We start from the raw sequence: 10,338 nt of genomic DNA, 5'->3' as shown, positions 1-10,338 counted from the left end.
GCACCTGGAAGGTGATTGGATGGATGTTCTTTGTCTAGTCCTCTAGGTTGGGGGGGGGGGGGTCCTTAAGAAGTGTCAGTGAATTAATCCCAGTGTCGGTTTCCATTCCACCAAGCAACCTAGACACTGTCTGACCCACCTGACAGAAGACGTGACAGGCAGCTGGCTTCGAACCCTGGGCCATGGGAATTCACTGATCATGCTCCCCCCCAACAGTACACTGATCAGTACCCCCCCCCCCCCCCCCACCATGTTTTAGCTTTTTGGTGGACTGTGCTTCTGTTTGTCATGTGACTCACATGAGGCATGATGCAAATAATGCGAATTTAATATTTTATGCCGTTGAATGCATTAGAAATTTTCCTCCATAACTACCGATACAGGACATAGTTTCATGATCAGACAGTGACTCATAATGCTTATTAATAATAAATCGATTCATTTCCAGTTTTCAATGTTTTTTTAAAATCAGGAATAAAGGCAATTAAATTAATTCAGTTTGTTAATAATAAATCGATTCATTTCCAGTTTTCAATGTTTTTTCAAAATCAGGAATAAAGGCAATTAAATTAAATCAGTTTGTGATTATCTTTTATTGCAATATTTCCTCCATATTCTGTCCAGATGTTAGACTTTTTAAGTGTGAGGCTCCAGTTCTTGGTTTGTTTCATCTCATACATAATAGAGTCACATGATGCACAACAAATACTTTTTAAAGATCATTAGGAATTGAATAGTGAGTCTAATATCTGCAAAAGCATGTTTTCCAGAGTTACCCAGTGATTATAAGTTACCATATTTTGATGAAAAGCCACTGAGTACTGCATAATTACTTAGCTGATTAAAATGATGTCTCGGGTTTGCTATTGTTCCCGTGTACTTGGGAAACTTTACTTTATTAAAACTGTATCGACTCACCAAATGAAACCCAAAGAAGTAATGACTTGTAATCCATAATTAATGACTTCTGATATTGGCATTTATTGTTTTTCACTGCGGTGAGACACATCCACAGTCTTGGCGCCCGATTGTGATTTTGTGGTGCCCTGTGGCAGAGAGAACTGTGCTGGTTTAACCACCGCTTATATTTTTTAACGGTATTATGGCACAGCATCACATGGCTGGCAAAGAAGTGGGAGACGTGGGTGTTGTGGGGGGATGTCACAGCCTGAGGTAAAGAGCCTGGAGGCTGGGTAAGGGTTAGGGGGTTTAGGGGAGCGGGACTCGAGATCATGCCAGCATCCTGGCCCCGGGGGTAGAACAACATTTGGCAGCAGTTCAAAGAACTGCGAGGTCAGACTTCTGGGAAGTTTCATCAACCGTGCTGGACCCCGTACCTGTGATCCTCGCTGGGTTGCCATGACGACCACGTGACATTGGCCACCAAGGTTCGAAAAGCCGTATATGTAAGAGATAAATCACCACGGGGTGTGTGGTTACACGAAAATAATCAACGACATTTCAGTTTATTACTTATTAATTACTTTATTATTATTTGAGTAAAAGGTCACACCGGTTTTTATATTAACATGTTTAATAAAACATTAAAACACATTAATATAGAGCTGTTATTAGGCGGCTGGAACTACCTGTGCAGTTACCCATGTGACCTCTCTGGACCAATAAGAAACAAGTATTTACCAAAGCTGTGGTATAAATACAGACCAGGGAAAAATTAAGAGAGCACTCCATATTTTTTTAAAATCTGCATTGTTAAATCCTGGTTTAACCCTGGTTCTGCTGGCAGAAGGCTACGCTGCGTGGCAGGCTGCTTCCAGGCTGAAAATTTCTAAGAGCAGTACACAAGAACAAGGTGTAGCAGGAGACATTGGCAAGCCAGGAATGGGGTGGAAGTGACTTCCTAATGGCAGAGATGACCGTCAACTTATCCGGCAGTGCCTCATAAATCGGAGGATGACCTCAGGTGACCTTCAAAAGGAATGGGAAACATTAAGTAGTTATAGCAGTGCATTTGAAACAATTCATAACAGGCTCCTAGAAAAACTATAAAAACTGAAAACCTATAAAGCAATGAAGAAGCCCTTCACTAATGAGAAAGAGGGAAGAGCCAGGCTGGAGTTTGCAAAACATGTTTATTTTAAACTGAAGTGTACCCATAAACTGAGAAATAAGTGAGACTAAAAATGTTGCTGTGACCTCTTAATTTTTTCCAGAGCTGTATTGTCACGCCCGGCTCGTACGATCCTCGTGTGTGCCACGCCCCCCTCGTTACCTCGTGTTACTTCCTGATTGTAATCACCTGTGTCCTGTTATTTCTGGTTAGTCTGATGTATATGAGTCCGCGTCTTCCTCTGTTTTCCCAGATCTGTCGTGTATTGTTAGTGGATGTTCATGCCTGTCTGCCCTGTCGTCTCTAATAAACCCCGTTTGCCCGTCCATCCGGCTGCTCTCGCCTGCTTTCCTGCTCACCTGCTCCACCAGCGTGACATGTATGCATAATGTAAGGAAAATAAATGTCTTACACACATGTTGTGAGCATCATTACATTTACCTTGTAATGTGGCCCTAGAACACATTTTAAGTGTAAACATCAGTCTGTGGTCCTTATATATATATATGGCCAATCGGTATGTGAACAATATGTCTGGTTTGTAGAGATATTTTATGGGCTGAATAGCCTCAAACCACTGAAAACTTCAGGAAAGGGCGAGCTTGTTTATGTGTGCATAATTATTAATTTATATTGATATGTTTCAGCACTCATTTAGGAAGCTATCTAATAAGACATCAATGTATGATAATTAAGATGAATTGTGTCTCCTTCAAAAAAGCACTGCTCTATATGCAGTGTGATGCATGATGAGCAGAAGCAGTTAATAACAATAACAAGAACAAACGACTCCATGAATAAACGTCCTCAGGTCATTCTTTAATTAAACTGCCGCCCTGGTTGATATATGATATATGAAGCCTTTGGGGTTATTTGTGAAACCTTGCAGTACATACATCACAAACCACAGACTCACTTACTCTTCTTACCGCAAACACAACTGTCACACCTTAAATGTAGATTTCACAAAAACAAATATTATGGGTTAGGTTGAAATGGGTGAAACATTCTGCATTGATGAACTGCAGCTATGACTAAAAGCTCTGGAAGGTAATACCTATTAAAGCTGCAGCACACAGCGTAGTTACTAAGAGTGAAATAAAGATGTTAGATAACCCACATCTGTTAGCAGTGAGATTCCTAGTACAAGTGTCTCAAGGTATGTTTAAGTGGTCTATTCAAAATAAACATTTGAGCTTCACCTTGGCCAGTTCAGGAGTTGGAGGCTTTCCTTGGGGTCCCAGGGCCTGCCTCTCTCAGGTCTCAGGGCCTGGCACTCTAGGGTCCAAGGGCCTGCCGCTCTTTTGGTTCTCAAGGCCTGCCTCTCTAGGGTCCCAGGGCCGCCTCTTTTGGTTCTCAAGGCCTGCCTCTCTAGGGCCCCAGGGTCTGCCTCTATAGGGTCTCAGGGTCTGCGTCTCTAGGGTCCCAGGGTCTGCCTCTCTTTTGGTTCTCAAGGCCTGCCTCTCTAGGGTCCCAGGGCTGCCTCTCTTTTGGTTCTCAAGGCCTGCCTCTCTAGGGTCCCAGGGGCTGCCTCTCTAGGGTCCAAGGGCCTGCCTCTCTCGGGTCCCACGGTCTGCCTCTCTAGGGTCCCAGGGCCTGCCTCTCTCGGGTCTTGGGCCCTGCCTCACTTGGATCCCAGGGCCTACCTCTCTCTTGGATGTCAGGGCCTGCCTCTCTTGAATCTCAGGGCCTGCCTCTCTCGGGTCTTGGGCCCTGCCTCTCTAGGGTCCCAGGGCCTGTCTCTATTTGGTTCTCAGGGCCTGTCTCACTTGGATCCCAGGGCCTACCTCTCTCTTGGATGTCAGGGCCTGCCTCTCTCGAGTCTCATTTGAATTTATTTCTAGAAATAGGAAATGAATTTATTTGTAGAAATAGGAAAGCATTTAGTGTGATCTTTCGCTTAAAAATAACCTGAAATAACTATGACTTGTTAAAGTCGTGAGCCTGCACACACAGCTGCGGCTTATCTTTGACCCTCAGAATAATGACCTCAGTCAGGCAATTTCAATATTACTAAGACAGTAAATTACTATCCTGTGCTCTCAAAGGTTTACCCCTTCAGACAGAGCCTGTCACTCACAGACACTCAGCAATCTGGGAATAACTTATTAACCTGGAGGTCTGAGGTTGGCCTACAGACCTCATCTAAAGTGCCGCGTTAACATCACCTCCTGCCCCTCTAGCTGCACTGCTAAGCAGCAGCTCCTGAACTCGCCGATTAGCTGTTAACTGTGTGTTTTGGCATGCCTTACCCTTCCCCGTGATCATGGGGCAAGGTAATGGTTAGGATGAGCCTAAGGGTTACCCTAACCCAAACCCTAATTTGTTAACTCGTCGTTAATTGCGTGTTTTGGTGCACTTTTTCCATTCCCGCGATCACGGGATGAAGTATCCCATCGCATCCTTAGCGGAAAGCCACGGGCGCTGCTGGAGGTGCCGGCATGAGAGGCCGTGCCCGGCCGCCTTAGACAAAGCACTGGCGTTTAAGGCTGATTCCCGGGGCTAATTATCCATTCGCCTCGTTTTCTGTAATTATACGAGGCAGAAAGGGCAGCGGTGGCAGCGAGAGGGAAGAGTCCAGTAACGTGGCTTCGTTAACACAGGACAAATCTTAAGGTTTTCATTGTTTCCTAGGATGCTTAATTAATCTGAGTTTCTCTTGTTACATACATGAATGTAGTCGCATGTACTGTAGCAGCAGCGCAGTCTGACCTTGGTCCTTCAGCTCTCTCTGAACCAATCGCATCCTGAGCACTATATTGCATTCATTAGCGTAACAGTTAGCTCAGCTGAGTTGCTTCAGCAGTCAATTATGTCCAAACACATCCTGTTTGTTGGAGCATTGAGGAGTAAAATCATCGTAGCGTTCAGTCTCCTGATTGCTGGGGGATTTTGAATGACACTGACAAAAGGCCGCCCACGAGCTCCTAATACCCTCGGGTGGGGTACTTAGGCTGGCAGAGCAGTCGGGGGATTGAAAAAAACAGAGCTGTTTATGTTCTGCTCCAGTGGCTCCTCTCAGTGATGATCCCCAAGTGATTTGGCCAATCAGCTATTCATCCAGGCCTTGATTGACAGGTTCAGGCAGCCTGCTAGAGCGATTGGAGGAGACACAGAAGAAGATCATCCGGCATTCCTAGACCATTTCCCAGGGCTCTTGTTCAAGGTGATGTGGTTTCTCTGCCACGCACAGGATTCAAACCAGCGATCTACCAATCACAGGCACAGAGGCCTAACTCACTAAGCCACATATTACTAATGACCATCATTATATTAATATTACAACTATATCATGTAACTGGAAGGTTGCTGTTTCAAATCCCGTGAATGCCCAGAGTGATTCTACTCCGTTGGGCCCTTGAGCAAGGCTCTTAACCTGCAATTGCTTCATCCTGGGTATGACGTTAATCTACATCCAGCCCCATAAGGAGGTCCTCCAATTTACAGAAAATAATCTGGGGTTGGTGGCAGGATTGGCACTCCAGCCACTGGTGTGGTGCTGAGGTATCACCCACCGCATGGCTGCACTCAGGTTCTCATCCCTGAGGTGGTTTGTCGTGTGGTCGGTGCGGCAACGCACTGTAGTCAGTGCTTGCTCCTTATCTCTCTACCTCTATATGAATACATGTAACTTCATCACGTATTTCAAATGCTTTGTTAATTGTAAATTAATTCGAATTGTAAATATTCAATTGCAAATACATTTATTAATTATTCAATTGCTGGAGTGTGGCCCTAGAACACATTTTAATTAATGCCTGATTTACACACAAACCAGAAGGTGAGATTAATTACTAACAGCGAGTCCCTGCTCTCACGTCACTGCCCCTCCAGGCGTGAGTCATCAAAATCTGCTGCTTCACTTTTGTATGTGGTATACAGTGATCGATCAATTTGATTGACTGATTGATTTCCTGAATGACTCAGGGCTGATTACACAAAGAATAAAAATGTAAATACATCAAGGGTGCTTGCTTATAGGTTTCCTCTGAGGTACAAGCAACAATATAAAACCAGAACTTAGACGTTACCACATTCATAAGCTACATCTTTAAGTCTTTTTAAACATTTGGTAGGAATGATTGATGGCACTTTAAGGCACCATGCGCTATTACACTGGATGGGAGCTGTGCATAAATTACATTGAATGTTATCTTGCTTTTTCTGTCGCAGGCCATTGTCCTGAAAGGGCCCTTGCCTTTGAGGGCTGTTACCACGGTTATCTTGGGGAATTCAATGACCCATTGTCGAGAACACCAATCAAACGGAAGTGACCCCAGGATGCTCCGGAGAAAGTGCACACTCCATTAACTGCCACCTCAGTCCGGAACCCGCGGTACACGCTAGCATCAGTCGCTGGGTGGGTGTCATTCGGCGGTGTAGTGTAGAGCTGACTCTGGCATTGGGGTGGCTGTGCAGCTCTCGTTTTATTCTTCCTTTGACTTGTAATCTGGTGGGCAGCGCCAGATGCGCACAGTGAAGGGGACCAGGCCTTCTGTTAGCTTAGCATCGCTGTTAACATGGGGATGAGCCGCGAACAAGCTACAAAAGCAGGCATTAGCCCCTAAATGATCAAACCAATACCCTAGGCCAGGGTTCTTCAAATCTGGACCTCGATTCCAAATCCAGGCCTTGTTTTCAGTTCTCCCCGTTAGTTAGTTTAATAATTACTGATTCTGATTGGTCAGAGGCTTCACACCTGGCTCACAAGTATAGGAAGACTGGAAAACCAGCAGTGCTCGGACCTCCAGGACAGTGATTTGAATAACCCTGCCTGAGTCTTGGGGAAGTTTCTCACAAAATGAATCCAGTTCAGGTCCAGAAAGTACAAATCCAGACCAAGGTTTTGTTTCAACCAACCAGTTGGGTGTAAAGAGTCAGTCATTGAGTACTCAACTGGTTGGTTGAAACAAACCCTTGGTCTGGAACTTGTCTTTTATGAATAACTTCCCCAACTCTGTAGGCAGTACCCCAGTCCCCCATACGGTCCATGTTTTTGCTCCCTCCCAGCTCCTGGTAGGGACCTCCCAACCAAAATATGGACCGGCTGCCAGGGATCTGGGAGGGAGCAAAAACGTGGACCGTCTGGGGGTTCCTGAGGACCGGGTTGAGAATCAGTGTCCTAAAGGATCATCATTGTCAAGGGGGTTTGTTATATGGTTCAATATTAAAGGACCAGTGTGGGTGGAACTCTTATGCTCTGATGGCCATTGATTGGTTTAATTGCTAATCTATTAGTTACTTCATCAGTCTCCATTGGGTTATTTGACCTTACAGCCCCGCCCACTACAATCTTTGAAGCTTCATATCTTCATTATTATCTTACACGACTTTAAATGAATAAACACTGAAGCAGGTACACACATTGAATTGGCTAATGTATATATTTTTAATGATGCCTTTTTTATTTATGTACTTTTCAAGCTAAAAGCACTTTTACAGTTAGTTTGAAGGGGAAGAGATGCCCATTTGTCAGCTTGTTTTGATTTTTGCTTCACAAACACATGTTAAACTACTTAAGCCACTTGGGGAGGGGGGGGGGGACCTTTCCGAGCCAAAATATGCATTAGGAGAGAGCTGCCCTGGGAAATTGGTGCCACTCTGAGATGTATTTTCATGGTTCAGGAGAAACACTGGCTTCACATTGTTGGCTGATTTTATTAACTACCATTGCTAATGGAGAAGTAAAGAGTATAAAATCAATTAAATCAGAATTTACAATGTCTTATTAAAGCATCAAACGAAAAATAATTGAGCTTTTAGATTGACACCCATGATTGACGGGGGTCTAGAAAAGATCTTCGTCTCATTCGGAGAAGGTCTCCGATGCTTTGAGTTGGGGAAAAAGTGAAACGCCGCAAAGATGGTCTAGATCCAGCTGAGCTCCTCAGAAATAACACTGCCCAAACGAGCAGCCAATCTAATCTCTGGGGTGTCAGTAGAAATGGTTTGGATGAACTGGAGTTTGTGCAAAAGCCTCTCGGATGCTGAAAAACGACGCGTTTTCGGGTCGGTACCAAGGTACCAGTGGTGCTGACCATGCTGCTCCACACTGTAGAACTTTGCATCATCCGTGCTGAGAGGTTCTGATTGGTCCCTGCCCCTCTCCAATTTTTTGCCGGAACTTCCTCACTTTTCCTCGCAGAAAAGAATCCACTTAATAATGACCATCCGAGACTGAAAAGGTTGCGTGTCTGTGCTGAGTGTGTCAGGTACTGGCAAGCTCTGCCCGTGTGCTTCCGACTGAGTATAAAAGGCAGAATCACTCACGCTTCTGCCATTTGAGTTTTTACGGGGAAATTTTAGCCCTGATTGCAGTGTTCTTCCAGCGGTATTCAGCATTTTACATTCTGCTCTTCCTGGTTTTTGAGGTTTTTTTTTTATTATTATTTCACCTTGTGATCGTCATCAAGTAAAGTCTTCCGGAAAAGAAAGTTTCAATTTTTCCAAAGGTCAGAACAAATGATCAGTGCATTTAGCCTCAGAAAAAGAGCATCAACATGCACGCAACCAGTAAGTTATGCATTTTACTTTTGCCTCCCGCTCATTTTGGAAAAACGCCATTTGCAGTACATAAATTAATCTAATAAGGAAATAAAAGCTTATCATTTGGAGGCAGTGGCTAAGGAATGATACCAGGCAGGAAGGATAACAGCAGTTTCAGTGAGCAGCTTGTGTAATGTATTGTAAAACGCAGAGAAACACCGTGAGAGTTAAACCAGCAGCTCCTCTTAACTACAGACTGACTGAGATGAGAGAGGCCACTGTGCATTACCAGCTACTGGGTGGTATGAAATTAACAGCATGAGACAGCGTGAGCCTGATTTCATTTCACAGTTACCTGTGTCTTCCTCTCTGTAGTCCCAGGTCTTCGCTGACATGTATGTATATTAATTAAAAGGTTCTCTCATTAGTGTAATACCATGTGGTCAATGTGTCTTCTTGTCCTCACGAGATGCTGCTCAAATGCAAACATGGCGATGCAGGGCAAACCGGTTCATTCCGGTCCAGTGTGTCAAAGGGGAAAGGTCACCTTTGGGGCGGGAGGATGGATTGGACCCAAGGGGATGGCAATTGGTCCTGTGCCAGAAGGACTGGTGGGAATTGAGTTTTTGGTGGGAATTGAAATCAAAAAGGGGCGGTTTCCAGGTGGCTGGTGAACGTGAGTGCGATTGATCCATGGATCGACATTTCCTCCTCTGAACGTTTCCGGTGATGCGCTGGGATTGTCGTTAAGACGCTGGGGGTCTATATTTAATTTGGTGATATACTGTTGGCACGGTGGCCCCCACGTTGGAGACCTTTGACCCACCCCTGATCAAAGTCTATTACGCAGTCCGGGAAATGCCAGCAGAGTAACATGACCAGGTACAAAGATACACAGTGTATGTAGAAGTGTTGTAGTATAGTAGTACTATACAGCTCTGGAAAGAAATTAAGAGACCACAGCAAAATTTTCAGTTTCATTCATTTCTCAGTTTATGGGTATGCGTCTTTCTAAAATACAGATTCTTTTGCAAACTCCGGCCTGGTTATTCCCTGCTTCTCATGAAGGGCTTCTTCCTTGCTTTATGGGTCTTCAGTCCTGCTTCTAGTGTTTCCCATTCTTTTTGAAGGTCACTTGAGGTCGTCCTCCGATTTATGAGGCACTGCCGGATAAGTGGATGGGCATCGCTGGCATTAGAATTTTGCTTCTGCCCTTTACCTGGCTGGTTTTTGGTCATTGCCAGTGTCTCCTGCTGTCTTTGAAATTTTCCACAGCTGATCAGTATATTGTATGTAGTATATAGATGTACGTCTGGCCACACATGTATGCAGATGTATTTAGATCAAAACTGTACATAATTTCTCAGATTACAATTTTTGTAAAAAAAAAAAAAAAAAAAAAAAAAGCAGTGGTAATTGTTTTCTTACAGAATTTAAATTAAATATCAATTTATCATAAATGATTTTTTTTTTGCTGAATCAGAGTATATTAAAAGACCTTTGCAGTTCGGATTTTTATATGTATCTAATCACACGGATACGCGTGTCTCTGACGGGAAGAGAGTGAATTCCAGCATGGCTTAAATACCTCTCATTCTCCCTGATTTCCGGATTGTTCCGCATCCTCTCACACCTCGCTCCTTCTCGCACATGTCACCTGCTTTCTTGAGGTTTACGAGCCCCTGTACTGCTGAGAGATGATTGATTTACACCGGCCTGTTAAAAATGTCTGTTTTTACTGCTGCATCAACACTTTTATCTGAGTATTAAACATCCTAGTC

Source organism: Paramormyrops kingsleyae, chromosome 22 (assembly GCF_048594095.1).
Source record: "Paramormyrops kingsleyae isolate MSU_618 chromosome 22, PKINGS_0.4, whole genome shotgun sequence".
Classification (NCBI taxonomy): Eukaryota; Metazoa; Chordata; class Actinopteri; order Osteoglossiformes; family Mormyridae; genus Paramormyrops; species Paramormyrops kingsleyae.
This window is presented reverse-complemented; position numbering follows the sequence as displayed.